The sequence below is a fragment of the Elgaria multicarinata genome, chromosome 11, assembly GCF_023053635.1.
Source record: "Elgaria multicarinata webbii isolate HBS135686 ecotype San Diego chromosome 11, rElgMul1.1.pri, whole genome shotgun sequence".
NCBI classification, from domain to species: Eukaryota; Metazoa; Chordata; class Lepidosauria; order Squamata; family Anguidae; genus Elgaria; species Elgaria multicarinata.
Window position 1 is genome coordinate 412007 of NC_086181.1, and position 19471 is coordinate 431477.

Here is a 19471-nt window from a genome sequence, read left to right on the forward strand (position 1 = left end):
CAAGAACCATGATGCCTATGTCTTTGCCAACTCAGGCCTCTGTGAGACGATGGATGCAGGTGTCTTCGTGCCTACCCATCCAACAATCAGATTGCATAGGCAGCAGATTCCACCCCTCATTATTGCGGATGGCGCGTACCCTTTGCGTGAGTGGTTGATGAAACCCTATGGTGGGGCAGTCACTCCACAGCAAGCCCACTTCAACCGCTGTCTTAGGCGAGCATGCCTTGTGGTGGAGCAGGCGTTCGGCCGCCTCAAGGGGAGGTGGCGGAGCATAGGCGTGCGCCTGGAGCTGGCGGAAGAAAACATCCCTTTGGTCATCAGTGCTTGCGTCATCCTGCACAACATCTGCGAAACCAAGGGGCACACCATGCTCGTGGAGGCAGCGGAGCACAATTCCGTTGAGCTGGCTACTCTGGGCGAGCCCTACGTCAATGAGGCCAATCGCCACACCCGGGAAGGGCACAAGGTGCGGGATGCTGTCAGAGAGTTCCTGTGGGCTAACTGCCGCTGACAGCCTGCCTCATAAAATTGGACTGTGCTTCTTCCCCTGTGCAGTCCTTCCAGTCCTTTACCCCAGAGTAACAGGCGTATGCCCACATGTGTGCAATCAAATCTAGGCTATTTACGCCCACATGTATGCAATAAAATATATACTATTTACGCCCACATGTACGCAATAATATATATGCTATGTACGCCCACATATATGCAATAATATATATGCTATGTATGCCCACATGTATGCTATTTACTGTTTACTCTGTACAGCACCATCTACAGTGATGGTGCTATATAAATTAGTAATAATAATAAACTCCAGTCAAACTGCGCAACGTGTAATCGTCCTAAATGTAGCCCGAAGGGCAAACCGTGCTTATCGCCATCGTCCGCTTATTTGCGGACGTCCGCAATCTCGGAAAACGTCAACAGGGGGAGCGTATGTCTCCGAAGGGCAAACCGTGTTTATCGCCATCGTCCACTTATTTGCGGACGTCCGCAATCTCGGAAAACGTCAACAGGGGGCGCGTATGTCTCCGAAGGGCAAACCGTGCTTATTGGCATCGTCCGCTTATTCGCGCATGTACGCAGTTCCGAAAAACGTCAACAGGGGGCGCGTACGTCAGGCCTACCCCGGGCAAGATGGAGCCTCGGAGGGTCGCCTACTGGCAGGAGCCCGAGATGGAGATGCTCCTTGAGCTCCTCCTGCAGTCTGGAAGGTCGGAGCGCCTCATGAGGAGCTCCAGCCTCCAGCCTATAGATATTTTCAGGAGGGCTGCAAGGAGCCTCTCCATCGCGGGCTACTCCCGCACTGCTGAGCAGTGCAGGAGCAAGTTCAAGGGCCTAAAGGCGGCCTTCTTCGAGGCTCTAGAATGCTACCGGGGTAGCCCTCCTAGGAGAGCCCAGCCCCCCTTCTACGCCCTCCTGCATGAGCTGTGGGATCGGGCTGGGCAACCCTCGTGGGAGGAGCGGCGCCCAACAAGTAAGTACCCTTTGTATCACTGAGCCCCATCCCCCAACACTGCAGCCATGCTGAAGCTGCCCTGCACCACCTGCTGTAATCATTGCCCCTCTGTGTGGTGGTTGCACTCAGGCTCATGCCACTGCCTTGGGCAACTTGTCATTTCTCCATCCCAGCCCATGTATAATGCATGATGGCAGCCAGGTGCAAAGGCCATGCCCCATCCTGGTTCCATGTAGGCAGTGGCCCCTAGAGCTGCTTACCATGCCCATGTAATGTGGGTTCCAATGTGGCATCTCATTGCGCAATGAATGTCCTGGCCCACTAACTGATGCATACCTGCCTATTACCTTCACAGGGCTTCAGCGTGCCCGCCTCCGGGCTGTGTGCCAGGAGGAGCCTGTGGGAGCTGAGGAGGAGCAGCACCAACCAGAGGAGGGCAGTGGGGAGGGAGGCCCCCCTCCTGAGGCGGCCCCGCCAGAGCAACCTCCCTGCAGCCCACCCACCGCACCACCTGGTAAGTCCACAGCCCTACCACAAGCAGGGGTTGGTGCTGGTTCCACGCACCTTCTACTTGGGGGCTTGGGGAAGAGGCCGCATTCATTGGAGAGGGAGTGGTGCACATCAGTCTAGTGGCATCCAAATGAACACGTATGTGGCCTCCTCCCTGCCAGGTTGTGCACCATTCCACCTGCCCACCCACTCCCTCACTACAGTTCTGGTTGTGCACTCCCCACTCCCATCCCTCACCTCCTCAACACCCCTTCTTTTCTGTGACAGGTGATGGAGCTGCTGTGGCCGTCACTCCAGACCTCATGCGGTCATTCAGCCGCTTAGAGGGGACGGTGCGCAGAACAAGTAAGTAGTGACTCTAGTGTTTGGTGTGCTCATGGGGGGGTGCTGCAGCATACATCACTAATACCATCTTTCCTTTCGCAGTGCACTCCTTGGAACGGAGGGTCACCCGCCTGGAGCGGGATGTCCGGGAGCTAAAGACATCCTGCAGGCAGGATGCTCACGAGCGGCAAGACCCGTGACTGTCCCATTTTTATTTTTTTATTAATGTTTTACAAAATAATGTTTATCAGAAAAATAAAGCTTTTCTTTGTTGTTGTTAAAAAAAAACATACAAATTATGTAATGTTTATAAAAAAAAAAACCTAATATATTTTGCTTAAAGGTGTGTGTGCGCTTCTATGCAGTGCTTGGCCAGGGTCCCTGGCAGGACTAGGAGGAATGGTGAGCCACCCCACTCCACCCCACACTCAATACTACCTTCCCCCCCTTCATGGGGAGTAGGGCTGGCGCTCCTTGGGGTTACGCTTCGGCCACTCCCTGCGCTGCTGCTTGGCGGGTGGGCTGTGTGGTTCCCCAGGCACTGCAGGGGGAGCTGCTGCAGGCTCCAGGTGCCTGCTCCTGGCCTTTCCATTCCCCCCCACAGCCGCTGGGCCTGCTCTGGCCGGAGCCCCCACCACCGCTGGGGCTGCCTTGGCCCTGGGCTGAGCCCCCCCAGCCGCTGGGGCTGCCTTACCCTTGCCGTGAGGCCCCACAGCCAGTGGGGCTGCCTTGGCCCTGGTCTCAGGCCCCACAGCCGGTGGGGCTGCCTTGGCCCTGGTCTCAGGCCCCACAGCCGGTGGGGCTGCCTTACCCCTGGTCTCAGGCCCCACAGCCAGTGGGGCTGCCTTGGCCCTGGTCTCAGGCCCCACAGCCGGTGGGGCTGCCTTGGCCCTGGTCTTAGGCCCCACAGCCGGTGGGGCTGCCTTGGCCCTCCCGTAAGGCCCCACGGCCGGTGGGGCTGCCTTGGCCCTGGTCTCAGGCCCCACAGCCGGTGGGGCTGCCTTGGCCCTGCCGTAAGGCCCCACAGCCAGTGGGGCTGCCTTACCCCTGCCGTAAGGCCCCACAGCCGGTGGGGCTGCCTTGGCCCTGGTCTCAAGCCCCACAGCCGGTGGGGTTGCCTTGCCTTTTGCCCTGCCTTTCCCTCCCTGGGATGGGGCACAAAGAGGTTGCTGCTGGGGTGGGGATGGGGTCTCCTCCCTCTGGGGTGGGGATGGGGTCTCCTCCCTCTGGGGTAGGGATGGGGTCTCCTCCCTCTGGGGTGGGGGTTCGGGAGCCTCCTCCTAGAGTGGGCCAGGGAGTAGGTCTTCCACTGGGTCCCTGCCTCTCACTCCACCAGTTTGTGGGCCAGTAAGAGGCAGTGCCCTCACAGGGCGATCCCTATGCCTAGGGGGGCCAGTCCTCAGACCACGCATGCCACCGACCAGCTCCTCCGGACAGGTGGCTATCCTATCCACACAGCGCACCATTGCTGCCCCGTTTTCAGCATCTACTTGGAGTTGCTGCCTTGCGATGTCCAGATATTCGCTGAAGTTCTCAGAGTCACGCTCAAGGATTTGGAGGATGCGGGCGTTGTCTGCTGCTGCCTGGTGCATGATCTCCAGAGCAGCATCTCCTCCTCTCCTCTGGGAGCGACGGTTGCGAATCTCTGCAAGGCGAGAGGCAGGTGACAGGGTGGCCCTGGGGTTTGCCACCCCTGGATCTGTGTGGAGAAGGTTGGCAATTCAGACACATGCTGCAGCACTGAACACGGGAGGTGAGGATCAGGTGGAGTGTGCAGTGCCATACAGATACGCCACCACCTTGGGCAAGCACACTGCTGCACATCTAGCCACCCAATTGCACAAGAGGGCACAGCAGGTGAAGTGCCCCTTCCTGCCTGGCAGCGAAAGGGTGTGGTTGTGTGGCTAGAACTGCCTTTAGCAACTAAGCAGCTGGCAGTGTTGCTGGTGGGTGCCTAACTCACAACATTGCATTCCAGCCCCAGACTTCTGCTGTTCTGTTATCTGTGAGAGCCGTTCCCATGGCTGAGGAATGCTGACTCCCACTCCCACTCCCACAGCATCGACCTTGGTGCGTCTGGGGAATTGCAGGCTCCTTCCCAAGATCTTCCCCCACTGCCCCCCTCCTGTTGGTGTGATGGACTGAAGGCAGTTCAATCACACCCACCCACCACGCTAACTGCACCTTCCCCCATTCAGGGCATCCAGCACAGGGCACCTGCCAGGGTGCCGTGTAGATCCTTGCCTACCTACATGTGGCCACACACCTGTGTGTTAGTGCTGCCACATCCCCAGCATGTCTGAGTGGTTGCAGGAGCACACATGCACACCTGAGGAGTGCAGAGTACTCACCAGGAGCACGTCCTCTATCTGGGCTGTCCCTGGAGCCACCTTCAGTGGGTTCTGGGGGGCCTGTCAAGGCAAAGTCAGGCCTATGTCACCAAGCACACTCATACCTCACTGTTTGCCAGTCCACCCTCTGCCAAGGATCAATGCCCATGGTTGTGGGGATGCTGTATGGTGGGCACATACTCACAGTTCAGTCCAGTCTGGCTGCTGGTGCCTTCACCTGCTTCGCTGGCAGAGTCTGCAGCTACATTGCCGGATTCTTCATCATCTGGTGGCATGTAGGAGAAAGCATTGGAGGTAGGGGGAAGGGCAGCTTCCCCTCCCCAGAGATGCAGGGGCCTCAAATGCAGCCCTTCCAGGCCCCCCTCCTCCAGGCATTTTGCGTGGAGAAGAGAGGATTCCCACTGGCATGGGATGCTGTGCTTGTGCCCCCACCTCCCGCCCCCTACCAGCAAGCCTGTGGGGTGGCTCTGCAGTCCCATTGCCGAAGTTGGTGGGGAGGTGTAGGGGTGGGCTGGGGGAGCCAGACGGGCACACTCACCAGCTGATGTGTCTTCGTCCACATCCCTGCTGAGTGAGGTGGTTTCGCTGGCGTCCTCAGACATGTCCTGGGAGCCCACAGGAAGAGAGGGTGGTGGCTGAGTGGCTCGGGAAGTTACACGTGTGGACTGTGTCCGAGTAATTCTCAGACTGCCTGCCACGCGTTTGGGACGCGTCGTGGTATCCCCACGGAGAATGGAATGTAATTTCTGATAGTAGGGGCACGTGGTGGCATTGTTGCCTGACCTCTCATTATGGTTCCTCACACGCCGGTAGTCTGACCGCAAGCCCTTGGTTTTAGTGCGACACTCTTTGGCGGTTCGCTCATGGCCTCTCCTGCCCATCTCCCGTGCCACTTGTTCGAACACATTAAAGTTGCGGTGGCTAGCCCTCAGCTGCTCCTGAATCCTTTCTTCTCCCCAAATGTCCAGCAGATCTAGGATCTCTTGGTGTCTCCATGTCATGCCCCGCCCTTTTGGCCCCATGCCTGATACCTATTCAGGGGCTAAGCAGAGAGAACGGGGCTCGTTACTTTCTGCACCACCGGAGGTCCGACACCAACCCCCCCTTGCTCCCCCCCTAGCAAATGCAGTCTGAAGGGCAGGGGAGTGTAGTGAGCCATTTTAAAGGGGCTTCCTTCACCTGCTGCCGGGTGGCCGCTGGAAGATGACCGCCCACCCTTGCTTGCTGCCCTCTGCCAGCCGGTTCCTTCCAGCTGGCTGCCCAGCCACACCCGCAGTAGCTCACCAGCCACTTTTCCGGTCCTCCGGTCCTGCGCGAAATGTAGCTATGGGAATAAAAAAAAAAGGCGCTCCGCCGCGCTGCCCCAGCTGGCGAACTGGGTGCAAATGGCGAAGGCGGCTTGACCGAAGCCGCTGGCCACTCCCAGGGTGTCGAGTCACCTTTCAAGGTTTAAATAAAACTATTGAAAATGAACTTGAGAATCTCCAACATATGAATGGCCAAAATACAAGAGGGATCAGCAGACCAAATGATTGGTTTAACTGGCTTACCAGCTGGTTACCTGATTTAAGTTGGCTCAAGGGATTGATAATGATTATGTTAGCCGTATTGTTTGTTTGTCTAGTATTATCTTGTTGCTTCCCCTGTTTAATGGCTCTTATTCGCCACGTGCAAAAAAGCTTGATGCAAAAACAAATGCTTGTAATGTATGAACAAATAGATGAAGGAATCAATGATAAACTGTGATTTATGATCTGTAAAACGCTTTAGAAGAGGGAGAAATGTTAGCAAACGTAACTCCATTTTAGAAAAATTTTGCTGTGTGACTTGGGAATGAACTCTGTTTCACCCAAACCCCCTGTCCTATGTAAGTTGTTTTTCAGAATCAGCAGTTGAGGAATCGGTTTGAACCAAACCCGGATGCCTGCTGACATTTAGTCAGAACCAGTACAATGTACACATTTTTAGAACAATGGTGGGAAAGAGGCATATGTAATGCTAACTATACCACGTATACATTTTTAGAATAATGGCAGGAAAAAAAGCATATGTGATGTTAACTGTATAAATAATTGTAATTTCTTGTATTCAGGGTCCGAATAGCTTTAGAGCTTTTCGCACCCAGCGCTGCAGCCTGAATAAATATATATATATATATATCCTCCAAACTTGATCTGTGCATTTCTATGGGATCCGCCCTTAGGAAGAAAGAACCAGATATTTGTCTAACACAACCCCCTGCTCAATGCAGGAATTGTGAAAGCGCTCTTAAGCGTAGGGTTCCAAAGTTCAATATACAGTGCATTTTTAGACCTAAACACAAAGCGCATGAAGGACGTACCTTGTGCTTAAAAGGTAAACTTCTCTGAAGTTTGATCCTCAAACACAGCCCTAGATTTTTAGGGAAAATATCTCAGTTTTCTTTCCCCACACAACCCCTTGACTACCGTTCTTCCAAAACAGATGACAAGTGGTCAGGCAGCAAAATGCCTCGCCCAACCATTTGGGCCTCAGTTTCATAAACACACGAGGAAGGACTGAGTTTGGTTCTCGAAGTATTTCACTGCTGGCTTCTACCACCCCACCACCCCGATTCCGCTTTCTTTATGCAAGGCAGTTTGTCTTTTCTGAATTACGCAAAAGGCTCAGAAAGGAAGCGAGCTTTCAATAACCGCTTCCAAGAATGGCTAGAGAGCCTCCTGGCAAAAGCAGCCACCATCCTCCCTCGCCCTTCTCAGGGCCCTCTGCCCTCCGTCGCCAGCTGTCACATACACATATGGGTTACAGAGCAGTGACCGGGACGGATACATATGCACAAATGTCATGGCAAAGAAGTGAAGGGAAACTGCACACATTTCAAGGCAGCGCAGCCGCAGAGGAGGAAACGGCGCACATCGCATTGCACAACAGTAACCCAGAGAGGGAAATTGTGCAAATCTCGTGGCGGGCAGGTAAAACAGAGTCCAAAAGTTACACAAATTCCGGGGCAGAGCAGGAAGACAGGCAAGAATTGTGCAAATTTCCCAGTAGCAGTCATTCACACTTGCGCAGACACCGCCCCCCCCCCCGCCAAAATAATAACCCACACGTTGCGATGGGGCTGGGGCTGCTCTCTGGTGCCTTTTCTTCGTGGCTTTTAGGAGCACGGGGCACGGAGAAGGGGTGAGGGAGGATGGCGGTGGCACTAGCCAGGCTGTGAGGAGAGGCAGGGGTCTTCACCACTCTTGCCACCTGGCTCCGCCACCGTTCTGACGATGCACCACGAAGCTCCCCTGCTAGGTTTGGACGTCAGGATAAGCCACCGTCAATAAGCCACCTGGAGGGAGTTCTCAGGGGGGCTCGCTCGCTCGTGAAGGAGAAGCCGTCCTGTCCTGCAGCAACCATGCCAGATGCGCATGGAATGACAACCCGCCACGGCTGCCAGGGTGGGTTTGTCCTGCCGTGCAAACCAGGCCTGTGTCTAATGGAGTCATCCCCCCCTGCCCCGGTCCCTCTGCTTTTCTTCCAGGCTGTGCCGCTCTCTACGGCCCCACCCAAGGGGGTCCGGGGGGGGCAGCACAGCCCTGGAACCCTTCTCCATTGAAAGGGCTGCAGGATTTCACCGGCCAAAGCCAATGGGTGATGAGGAGCGGGAGGTGCCCTGCAGCCCCCACCCCCCACCCCCGCATGTTGCTATTCATTTCCCCTGACTAGAGAGAGGATCCTGGGACCCGAGAGCAACGTGGAGACCCCCCCCCGACCCCTCACCCCCAGCTTATTACCAATGAGAGTCGCCAAAGAGCAGTGAGGCACCGTGGGCAGGGACGGTGTAAAAGCCAGAACGGAACAGAACAGGCCGGAACTACCCCATTATATTAAAAAACCATACCAAAAACAGTGGCATGTGTTAGCAACACTTGGGAACAATATTTTAGGACTAAAACCATTCCAATATTATATCATTATTAACCCCAGAACTCCCAAAACAACATCCGGAACAGAATGGGACGGCCAGAACGGCCACTTCTGAACGAGCGATATCAACCAAACTCACCAGTCATGCATAACTCCATGGCAGGGATGCAACAAGCCACAAAACATGCAAAGAAACTGCGATTTGATAACCGTTCCGCGCACAGCGCATATTGTGCAAAACGGACAGGGACAGCAGCTTGCAAGTGAAGTATGTTAACCAAACTCACCAGACACACATAACTAGGTGGGACAGATGTAAAAAGCTCCAAAAGTTGCCCCGAACCACATTCAGATACCTGTTCCGGCCAAAAACGTGTATTGCGTAAAATGGGCCGTAACGGCAGCTTCCCAATGCGGTAAGTCAACCAAACTCACCAGATGTACATGACAAGGTGGGACAAATATAGAAAGCTCCAAAAGTTGCCCCGAAACCACGTTCAGAAACCCGTTCCGGGCAAAAACATGTATTGCGCAAAATGGGCCGTAACGGCAGCTTCCCAATGAGGAAAGTCAACCAAACTCACCAGATGCACATGACAAGGTGGGACAAATATAGAAAGCTCCAAAAGTTGCCCCCAAACCACGTTCAGATACCCGTTCAGGGCAAAAACGTATATTGTGCAAAACAGGCCGTAACGGCAACTTCCCAATGAGGAAAGTCAACCAAACATACCAGACGCACATAACTAGGTGGGACAGATGTAAAAAGCTCCAAAAGTCGCCCCAAAACCACGTTCAGATACCCGTTCCGGGCAAAAACGCGTATTGTGCAAAACAGGTCGTAACGGCAACTTCCCAATGAGGAAAGTCAACCAAACATACCAGACGCACATAACTAGGTGGGACAGATGTAAAAAGCTTCAAAAGTCGCCCCAAAACCACGTTCAGATACCCGTTCCGGGCAAAAACGCCTATTGTGCAAAATGGGCCGTAACGGCAGCTTCCCAATGAGGAAAGTCAACCAAACTCACCAGATGCACATGACAAGGTGGGATATGGCTGCAACAAAGGCAAATAAATGCTAGTTTGGGCTGCATTAATAGAAGTATAGCTTCCAAATCACGTCAGGTACTGGTTCCTCTCTATTCGGCCCTGGTTAGGCCTCATCTAGAGTATTGTGTCCAGTTCTGGGCTCCACAATTCAAGAAGGACACAGACAAGCTGGAGCGTGTTCAGAGGAGGGCAACCAGGATGATCAGGGGTCTGGAAACAAAGCCCTATGAAGAGAGACTGAAAGAACTGGGAATGTTTAGCCTGGAGAAGAGAAGATTGAGGGGAGACATGATAGCACTCTTCAAATCCTTAAAAGGTTGTCACACAGAGGAGGGCCAGGATCTCTTCTCGATCCTCCCAGAGTGCAGGACACGGAATAACCGGCTCAAGTTAAAGGAAGCCAGATTCCAGCTGGACATCAGGAAAAACTTCCTGACTGTTAGAGCAGTGCGACGGTGGGATCAGTTACCTAGGGAGGTTGTGGGCTCTCCCACACTAGAGGCATTCAAGAGGCAGCTGGACAACCCTCTGTCAGGGATGCTTTAGGGTGGATTCCTGCATTGAGCAGGGGGTTGGATTAGATGGCCTTGTAGGCCCCTTCCAACTCTGCTATTCTACGATTCTATGAGAGCCGGATCTACACTATTGCTTTAAAGTGCTTTATAACAGTTTTATAGCGCTTTAAAATAGTTAAAGTGCTTTATAAATGTTATGAAGCACTTTAAAGCAGTAGTGTAGATCCGGCACAGAAAGGAGCTGAGCTGGCCATTGAACTCTCACCTAGGGGACATCTACACGGGCACTTTATTCCGGGGTAGCTTCTTAGTGGCAGCAGGTGAGTTACACGATGCAGCCACCTCTCCAAAGGGATCCAGGGGTAATGCACGAAAGCTCCGTGTTAAAAAAAAAGTTGGGCACTTAGCCCAACTTTATTAGCTCAGAGCCAGGCTCTGTGCCTCCGTGGAGGTTTTTTAAGGGGGGGATTAAAGGGGGAAGGGGGCAGATGGCGGGGAGAGGAACGGGGCAGCCAGAGCGAGCTCAGAGGGAGGAGAGCCAGCTACCCTGTTCCTGCCCCCTCTCTGGTGCTCCCGGCAGCGGCAGCCGGAGAGACAGGAACGGGGCAGCATGGAGTCAGCTGCCGCTGCTGGGAACGCCACGGAGGGGGGAGGAACAGGGCAGCGGGCAGCCGACTCTCTTACCTCTGAGCTCGCTCTGGCTGCCCCGTTCTCCCCCACACCCTTCCCTGTCCCCATTTTTTAAAATTTTAATCTTCAGGCACAAAGGGTCGCATCTCCCCTCCTTCCCCCCAGTCAAAAACCTTTTCCCATTTAAAAAAAGACTCACTTACCAGAGAGGAGGGGGTGCAGTTGCTCTGAGGTGCCTCGGGTGGGTACGCACAGCGGCGGCAGTGCCTGTAAACCCGCAACTGCGCTCCTTCCAGTATAGATGCTGGGAAGGAGCGTCAATGCAGCTGCACCCCATCTCGCTCCGCCGGGCGCAGCAATACTGCCGTCGTATAGACAAGGGCCCACTCTGGCAACCTGGTTGTTTTGATTCTAAACTGGCCTACAAGGCCATCGAGTCCAACCCCCTGCTCAATGTAGGAATCCACCCTAAAGCATCCCTGACAGAGGGTTGTCCAGCTGCCTCTTGAAGGCCTCTAGTGTGGGAGAGCCCACAACCTCCCTAGGTAACTGGTTCCATTGTCATACTGCTCTTACAGTCAGGAAGTTTTTCCTGAGGTCCAGCTGAAATCTGGCTTCGAGAAGAGATCCTGGCCCTCCTCTGTGTGACAACCTTTTAAGTATTTGAAGAGTGCTCTCATGTCTCTCCTCAATCTTCTCTTCTCCAGGCTAAACACGCCCAGTTCTTTCAGTCTCTCTTCACACTTATGTTAACTCTTAACATAACACTGGGCAGGGCATTTAATAGCATTTAACAACGCTAAGTTTGTTTTTTAATGGACCTCAGAACTGTTGTTTAAATGGATACTGCTGTTTTTATATTGTTGTTTTTATGTTTTTGATGGTTCAACCAAGAATGAAGTGACTCAGGACAACACAGACTTCCCATTATCCTCCCTGAAGCTTTTTTGGTAGAATGGGCTAGAAATCAAAGGTAATTAGCGAACTAATTAACAGGCGGTTGGCTTTCTTGCAGGAGGAAGAAGTTTCAGATGCGAAAGAAGAAGGGCGCAGACAGCAGCGAGTCCAGGCCTGAGGACCACCAGCAGCGGGATATCCGCGAGGTCCACTTCTGCCCCGGATCCGGCCAAAAAGAGGACATCGCAGCTCTTGCCGCTGCTGGTGAAACCTCCCGCAGCGTCTGCTGACGCCAAGAAGAAGGCCCAGGCGCAGACGCTGGTGCTCCCCGAACTGGGGCAGCGACAGCCCAACAAGGCTAAGAAGCCGCCTGAAAGCACCATGCCTGTAGATCCAGGTAATTCGGCCAAAAAACCCCAAGACTTTTCATGTTTATTTATTTATATCCCGCCTTTTTCCTCCAAGGAATCCAAAGCAGCGTACGTAATCTTCCTCTCCATTACATGTATCCTCCCAACAACAGCCCTGTGAGGTACGTTGAGCTGAGAGTCTGTGATTGGCTCAAAGTCACCCAGTGAGCTTCCATGGGGATTAGAGCCCAGGTTTTCCAACTCGCAGTCCAACACTCTAGTTCCCCCATATAAGGCCTGGCTCATAGGAGGCCGTACTGCGCTGCCTCCCTGGCTTTCTATTATTTTTCAGTTCTATTCTTCCAACATTTTGACAAACCGTGCTTTTGGTGTGTGTAAGGTCCATATCGGCAATGCGCCTACGCTTTGCTTGGAACACTTTAGCGAGAACTACAAGTTCAACCACAGCTTTTAAAGCTCAACTAAAAACTTTTCTTTTTCCTAAAGCTTTTAAAACTTGATGTTGTGCAGACTTCTACTGTTACTTTCTACTGTTAGTTTTTCCCTACCCTGTGCCTGCTTACCCTTCCCTGTACCTGTTGGCATTCTCTTCCCCTCCTTATTGTTTTACTATGATTTTATTAGATTGTAAGCCTATGCGGCAGAGTCTTGCTATTTACTGTTTTACTCTGTACAGCACCATGTACATTGATGGTGCTATATAAATAAATAATAATAATAATAATAATAATAGCCCGAAAATGCGGGCTGGTCACGGCCGAGTCCCTGTGCATCCAAATGACGCAAAGGGACTCCCTGGAGGGCGGAGGGACCAGAACAGGTTTTCTCAAGGATAAATAATCCCTGGGAAAATCCGATTCTTCCCACCGTCTCAGGATCGTCCCAAGACGATGGGACGGTGTGGCTACCCGTCCCGGATTCTTCCCTCCTCCCCACGAGTAGCAGGGAGCAGTAAAGGAAGGAGTCAGGCCGGGAGGAATCAGGGAGGGGGGGAGGGGGGAGCTTCTTCTTTTTTAAAACTCACGTTTTGTTGGAGCGCACGTGCGCTCAGCTTCTTTTTAAAAAATGGCTGGCGCGACACCCTCCTTCCTTCCAGGATGTCGTACCGCATGTGGATTAAGGGGAGGATCACGTGATCAGGATATCACAAGATCCTCCCCCATCCTTCCCTCTAAAGCAGGCTGGTGTAGAAATGGCCTTTCACTGTTATTTTTCACATCTGCATCATTTTTTTAAGCATTCTTTTAATCTGCATGCAGATGCCTTTTCGCCTATGGATTTTTGTAATTATTAAATTAAAATCTCTGCACAATAGTCCTCAAATGAAAGGCGTCTTAGTGCAAAGTAAAAAGAAAAGAAAAGAAAGATTTTAAACACCCCTGTCTTTCTGATCAGCGGTCGTTTATCGTCATGTTTGTTTGTTTTAGCACTAAAACCCTTTTTAAATAATCGCGTTAGAGCACGTGAATAAAAAAGCACCCAAATACAAATTCAAACACTGTTTGAAAAGAGACAGGATTAAAAAAACATTATGCTTATAAGGTTAATTGTCCGTTCCCTATTTAGACGTTAACCTCGCTTTTGTGGATGAAACATAAGCAGATGTACCAGAGGTGCTATACTAAGGTGACTGTTGGAAAAGGAGGACAAGGCTCCTGTATCTTTAACCATTGTGATGACGAGGGGATTTCAGCAGGTGTCATTTGTATACATGCAGCACCTGGTGAAATCCCCTCTTCATCACAATAGTGAAAGCTGCAGGAGCTCTGCCCTCTTTTGTATCTGGTCATGCTAGGCAGGGCTCCTGCAGCTTTCACTGTTGTGATGAAGAGGGAATTTCACCAGGTGCTGCATACCTACCAATGACCCCTGCTGAAATCCCCTCTTCATCACAACTGTTGAAGATACAGGAGCCCTGTCCTCCTTTCCATATGGTCAGCCTATGCTATACCACCTTCCCTTCTCCAAAGTTTGGAAGGTCAGTTGCAGTTCTCCTTGTAGCTTACAGCAAAGAGCAATGAATGGATAACATGAGAAGCCACCAGTGATGAATTATTTCTTTAGAATGCCTCCTCACTTAGTGAGGGCTGGAATTGACCACGTTACTAACACACACACATGGAAAAAACAGAGTTTGCCCCAATATGATAAATACCAGTTTGAGCATCCTGAAAGTAAACTCTGATGAAATATAGCCTGCAAATCTGACATGGTAAAATCACCTTGTGGTGACTTTGCCATTTTAAGTATCAATTAAAATCTTAAGATTTTAATTAAAGTTTCAGCAATTCTGACGAAGAAGACGTATCTCCCTATTGCTTGCTTCATCTATCTGCCCCTTTTCCCCACCCACCCCTTTCTTCCTCAAGAGCTTTCTGATGAACAATTCCGATTTATGTGGGAGAAGAAGATGCAGAAAGAGAGAACTCTCAAAGAATCTCTGGAGATGATGGATGAGAGGGAAGTTCTCGACACCATCCTGGCTTATCTCTACCCGTCTCTCCAGGTGCATCTGACTGTTTTGCACCAGAAAGGATCTGGAGCCCAGCCTGGACTAATCGATCTTTGGAATACCATAGGGTAGAGAAGATGATAGGTGCGGAAGCAAGAGGACTCTTGAAGGAGATGGACAAGTAGGGATGGACAACTTATGGCCTTCCAGATGTTTTGGGCTACAACTCCCAAGACACTTCACCATTTGGCTGTCCTTCTAGGCCAAAACATCTGGATGGACATCTGTTGCCCACTCCTGCCCTAAAGGCCCTACAGGAACTCAGGAGGGGGTTTAATCTACCCTCCCTCATTCATGAAAGCCGCAGCATTCAGCAGGTCAACAGGGTCACTCCTACTAGGGCAATTTTAGACTGCACCTTCTGCTATATACACACGCACACCTTTCCCCAGCCCAACTACTTTCTATCTCTCGTTATGCTTTGTTATTATTATTATTTGATTTCTACTACACCATCAACATACACAGCACTTTTGTTTGGCTAATAGATTCCAAACAGAGAACTCCTTGCCTCCTAGGAGCTTACAATCCAAATTTCAGTTACAGGGAACAGATGACAAAGGGTAGGAGACAGCAACCGATGTTGGGTTTTGTACCAACATGCTGAACCAACATGGCAGAAACCTGATATCCAGATGCTATCTAGAAGGTTCTTCCTTGATGCCCCTTCTTCTTTTATATAATCAGCAACAACAGCAGCGGCGGCAGCAACAATTTTATTGTTATTACTATGACAATTATGACAACCCCATCAGTGTACATGGGATGTTTTGGGCACAACCCTATGCAGATTTAGACAGGGGGAAAAAGTCTTGCAACTCCCAGCATGCTCCAGCCAGCCATGCCCAAGGAATGCTGGGAGCTGTAGGACTTCCCCCCCCCCGGCCTAAACGTGCATAAGATTGCGCCCTAAATCATGATAAATGATGGACAGCCTGAAAAGCACACAATTTAAATGGAGTAGTTCAAAGAGGGAAAGCAAAGGAGAGAGAAAGGGGGAGCAAAGTATTCAGGTTTCACAAACTGAAGGTTTTGTGTCATTGTGTTTTACGGTTACGTTTTTAAACTAATCGTAACCGTTTCTATTTCCGATTCTTTGCACAAGGCAATTTGGGAGCTTATTTCTGGCTAAAAAAGCAGGGGTATAAATCTAGCTCCAGGTCCAAGACACCTGCAACTCGGCATGCATAATAAGGGGGGTCTGGGGTGTGCACTTCAGGGTTATTATTATTATTATTATTATTAAACACATCAATTAATTTTAATTAATGTCAATGTATACATCTAATTCAGCCTTCCTCAACCTGGGATGCTCCAGATGTGTTAGACTGCATTTCCCAGAATGCCGGGAGTTGTAGTCCAACACATCTGGAGCGCCCCAGGTTGAGCAAGGCTGATCTAATTGAAGTCTGCAGTTATAACTTCAGCCACTGTGAGCAGACTTCTCCAATCAGCACATACTTTTGCAGCCCATATAGTCTGAAGCTGGGGGAGATGAAAAGGTCGAGGGACCCAGTTATAGGACTGCTCCTCCCCACTGCTTCGGGGCAGACCACCCCCCGCCACCCCCAAGGGGAGTGGAATGGACAGACGTCTCTCCCTCAGGGGGCTCTTGGGGTTACCAGGGCAGGAGCCATGGCTAGAGGTGCCAGTGGGCATCGTTTCGCTCGGACTGTGTGGACATCATGGAACTAGGGTGACCCTATGAAAAGGAGGACAGGGCTCCTGTATCTTTAACAGTTGCATTGAAAAGGGAATTTCAGTAGGTGTCATTTGTATATATGGAGAACCTGGTGAAATTCCCTTTTCATCACAACAGTTGAAGTGCAGGAGCTATACTAGAGTGACCAGATTTAAAAGAGGGCAGGGCACCTGCAGCTTTAACTGTTGTGATGAAGAAGAAAGTTCCCCATATATACAAATGACACCTGCTGAAATGTCCTTTTCAATACAACTGTTAAAGATACAGGAGCCCTGGGCCGGATCTACACTAGTCTTATAACGTTGCTAGTGTCCCTTTCTAACGTGGTTCTCTGTATCGTATCTCTGTAGCTGTAACGTTACTGCAGGGCACATTGTTAAATCCTTTCGTTGCTGGGTTTGCTCCACCCACTGCCTGCCTCATTCCTAGCCAACAGAGCAGGGCAAGTCATAAGCACACACAAACTCCCTCCCTCCCAAAACATCTTAACACCAGTCCCATGGAATTGCCTGAATGCACAGGAGCCAGCCACTTTGCTGAAGATAAGCAGGGTTGGGTCTGGTCAGGGTTGGGATGGGAGACCCAATTGAAAAGTTTTAGCAGCAGCTGCATTTAAGCCCCGCTGGTCATGAGTTTTGGACTTTGGACCCTTGTTAATTTTCCTGCAGGGAGCTACAGTGATCCTTTCAGTGCTCCTCAGCTCCTTTGCAAAGAGGGGGGAAACGTTAAAAAAAAAATCATAAAAAATCAACCGATGACCCAATTGGATTCAAATTTTAAGGCAGGATGCATGGGAGTACTTCACAATAAAAGCAGATTCTAAGGTGGAAAACTTCTGAGTCCTTTTCATACAATTGTCAGTGACTGCACAGTATAAGGCTGGTGTGATTTATCTGCTGTAGCAGATAAGATAGCAAATGGGGCGAGGGAAGGAGAACAGGAAGTGGGCGGAGCAAACCTAGCAGCTCTGGGTTGCGAGAGGAGAATTACCGGTATAAGGAGGCACATGAATCTGTAGCCACGCTGGAACTAAGAAACAGAACCGGTAAGTACGACTCATTTACAACGTTGGAGACCCGGGTCACGTGACGCTATGCATCACAGTAACTCATTCAAAACGTTAGAATAACACCAGTGTAGATTCCCACCTGTTCTCCTTTTCATATGGGCACCCTAATCATGGACCCATGGCTGTCAGCTCTGTAACTTCACTTCTGAAGTCTTTGCTGTATCAAACGAAGGTCCATCCCAAGCCATTCGAAGCTGTGCATAAAGGGTAACTGCCCTTACAAGCACTCAAGATATTTTCCTCAGAGACTTAGGCCATAGCTAGAGCTAAGGTTTATCCCTGGATCATCTAGGGGTCAAACCTGTTCATCTAGGTGACACACAGGGGATCCAATGCTCAGGCAGGGGTGAGCCCTGGATGATCCCAGGATAAACCTTAGGTCTAGCTGTGGCCATAATCTCTGCTCTGGCAAGATAGCCAGGCTTCCTCCTCTAACTGCTAAATTGGCTCACGTGCTCCATTGTATTGTCCGGAATAAGGATAATATGGTAAAAAGATGAAAATAGAAGACTGTATTTTTAAAAAATTGTCAAACCAATGTTTAGTACAGTAGGGAGCAAAAAAGGAAAAGAAAAAAACTTTGATATTTAAAACTGAGAGTGAGCTGTAGGTAGCGATTATTTGTTTCGGCAATGTTTAAAGACAGCCTTAGGACAGACAAAACAAGATTGATAGCTATTAAAAAATATTTGGCTTGAAGCTCAACCTTGGAGCTCAATTCCAAAACAAGAACAAAAGAATTAAAATTTGTTTTAAGGCAAATTAAGAGAGCCAAAGTGGGGGACTGTTTGCTCACGTTGCTCATAGATATATAAAATAGATAAGATAATGCTTTACGGTTAAAACTTTTTAGTATTTTTAATGACTGTAATCATGCTTTGTAGAAATAACTGTAAATATATTTTTATCTTGAATAAAATATTGAAGGGGGAAAAAGATATTTTCCTCAGAGAGGGAACACTTTTCTCACTCCCATTCTCGTTTCTTTCAGCGGCCTCCTGCTGCTGGTCCCAAACAAGTTAGGAGGAAATCAGCAGCGCTGATCAGTGACGTAGCTGATGGGCAGCAAAAGCCAGCCAGCCAGGACAAGGTAAATTCTGGGCCTAGATGATGAGGTGGAGGGTCGATTAAATTATGCCAGCATCATTTTGCCCGCTCTGGGCACAGGCGTGTGCTTTGAAGAGGATGGGCTGAGGGGAAAGGCTCCTGCAATTGGTGCTCAGCACACGCTTTCTCCACCCCCCGCGCCATCCCACTGAAAATCCCCAGCCCCATTGCTGCTATGAGCTTTGGGAGGGAAGCTCCCGTTGCCATAGAGCTCTAGAATGGCATTGTTGGAAGGGGCCTCTAAGGTAAGAAATGTGGCAACGGCAATTTGGAAGATGGGCAATGAACACGCATGTGGAAAGAGCAGCATCGTAACAGCAGGCTTTGCCCCCCTGCTCCACCCTTGGGGAGAGACCAATGCTCAGTGTTCAGAGTGCATACTTTGCATGCAAAAGAGAGCCAGTGTGATGTTTCAGCTGGGCTGAAAACAACAGAATGAAATTCAATAGGGATAAATGCCAAGTTCTACATCTAGGAAATAGAAACCAAAGGCACAGGTACAAGATGGGGGATACTTGGCTCAGCAATACTACAAACGAGAAGGATCTTGGTATTGTTGTAGATCGCAAGCTGACTATGAGCCAACAGTGCAATATGGCTGGAAGAAAGGCAAATGCTATTTTGGGCTGCATTAATAGAAGTATAGCTTCCAAATCGCGTGAGGTACTGGTTCCTTTCTCTTCGGCCCTGGTTAGGCCTCATCTAGAGTATTGCGTCCTGTTCTGGGCTCCACAATTCAAGAAGGACGCAGAAAAGCTGGAGCGTGTTTAGAGGAGGGCAACCAGGATGATCAGGGGTCTGGAAACAAAGCCCTATGAAGAGAGACTGAAAGAACTGGGCCTGTTTAGCCTGGAGAAGAGAAGATTGAGGGGAGACATGATAGCACTCTTCAAATACTTGAAAGGTTGTCACACAGAGGAGGGCCAGGATCTCTTCTCAATCCTCCCAGAGTGCAGGACACGGAATAACGGGCTCAAGTTAAAGGAAGCCAGATTCCAGCTGGACCTCAGGAAAAACTTCCTGACAGTTAGAGCAGTACGACAATGGAACCAGTTACCTAGGGAGGTGGTG

The 19471-nt window shown here is 50.5% G+C and overlaps 1 pseudogene; it reads left to right on the top strand.

The window, feature by feature from the left end:
* Positions 1–370: 370 nt before the first annotated feature.
* LOC134406316 (maestro heat-like repeat family member 5) overlaps positions 371–19471 on the top strand; it is a 63815-nt pseudogene continuing 44714 nt past the window's right edge.